Raw genomic sequence first — 1,327 nt, 5'->3', positions numbered from 1 at the left:
CCAGTGCTGATTCTTACAAGTGGATTCATTATCTATAATTAGTTCTCTTTTAAATAAATAAATAAATAAATAAAAATAACTTGTGTCCTTCCTTTCCAGTGTATAATCAAGAGCCAATTAGCATAACAGCATAAAACCTTTCTGGAATAATGAATTAACATACATATTGTTGACTTTTTACCATCAATATCGGTCAATATGTGGGATACATATAAAATGGAGATAATAGCCACCATCGCGTCCGACGACAAAAGAAATGAAGCTCCTCTTCCTAGACCTACTAATAAGTGAGATAAGTGAAAGCAATTCTTWTAATTTTATTACGAAAATGTACCACAATTCACGTATTCTTGAAAATAATAGTATTTTATAAAATTTGTGGAAGAAATAACTTCAYCAGAACTTCTTCTTTCAGTGCTCACTGAACAGGCCGGAGGCTCTGACGAGGTTTGTGGAAGAATTTATGAGCTTGCTGTGGCCTCTTCAGCCTCTGAGGACTCAGAACKTGGGTTTGCTGTGGTCTCTCCTGCTTCTGAGGAATCAATACTTCCGTCTTCCGTGCTCAGCGAAGAGGTTGTAGGTTCTGACTCAGAGCTCAGCGAATAAGCTGAGGATTCTGACGAGATTTCTGGTTTTGGGGATGTAACTTCCGGGTGTTGTAATAAGCAAACATTATATTTCGCAAATATTTTAGCTAAACTCCTGTAGAGTTTTACTAAACGGACGAATATTTGCGCACTGCTAACTGGAATATGATTATGGTTCAGGGCTTGAATTTTCCGGATTGTATGCTGCATCTAAAATTGACATAATATTATTACAAAAAGTTGTTGTTATAAATCAAAAWTATGTACTATTATAACATTATTTTTCACATACCGCCGAGAAATAGCAAATATGGCCTGCATTTAGTGCAAAGCATTTCTTTATATTTGCTACGAGTTCCTTTTTAGTTGGCTTAGGTTTTGAAAATTTCCCTGAGCAACATTTTGTTGAATTCCCAATGCCTGGTGAATGTCTGCTTCAGCATCGGCAATTTCTTTCCGAACAGAACTATTGAGCTCGTTAGTACAAGCTTCAGGAGCGGAAAGTGGTTTAGTTATAATGACTTCCWCCGAAAATCCAGGTGCATTAGAAGCAGCGTCAAAGGGAATAGAGACAATTTCAAAATCATTCGGTTTGGCGGATACCTATAAATATAGATAAATTTGCTATTAATTTTTACTTTTTTCGTTTGATAAAATAGTCCATAATGGTTTCACTTACACTCCTTTGGAGCACGAGGAGTACTGCGATCAGTGCCAATGTAGCTTGCATTTTGGTCACA

The 1,327-nt window shown here is 36.5% G+C and overlaps 1 long non-coding RNA gene across 3 annotated transcripts; it reads right to left on the bottom strand.

The window, feature by feature from the left end:
• Positions 1-22: 22 nt before the first annotated feature.
• Positions 23-1,327, bottom strand: LOC108966095. Of its 3 annotated transcripts, none has more exons than XR_001993164.1 (4): positions 1,267-1,327; positions 880-1,190; positions 335-797; positions 23-280 (listed from the first exon to the last, which is right to left on the bottom strand). It is a non-coding gene; the product is annotated as an uncharacterized LOC108966095 (long non-coding RNA). The 3 variants fall into 3 exon arrangements; XR_001993162.1 differs by having other exon boundaries at positions 23-277; XR_001993163.1 differs by lacking the exon at positions 23-280 and having other exon boundaries at positions 298-797.

This window comes from Bactrocera latifrons, unplaced genomic scaffold (genome assembly GCF_001853355.1).
Source record: "Bactrocera latifrons isolate USDA-ARS-PBARC rearing strain unplaced genomic scaffold, ASM185335v1 scaffold_155, whole genome shotgun sequence".
NCBI lineage: Eukaryota > Metazoa > Arthropoda > Insecta > Diptera > Tephritidae > Bactrocera > Bactrocera latifrons.
Note: the sequence above shows the minus strand (reverse complement) of the source record. Positions and strands in the feature narration are given on the sequence as shown.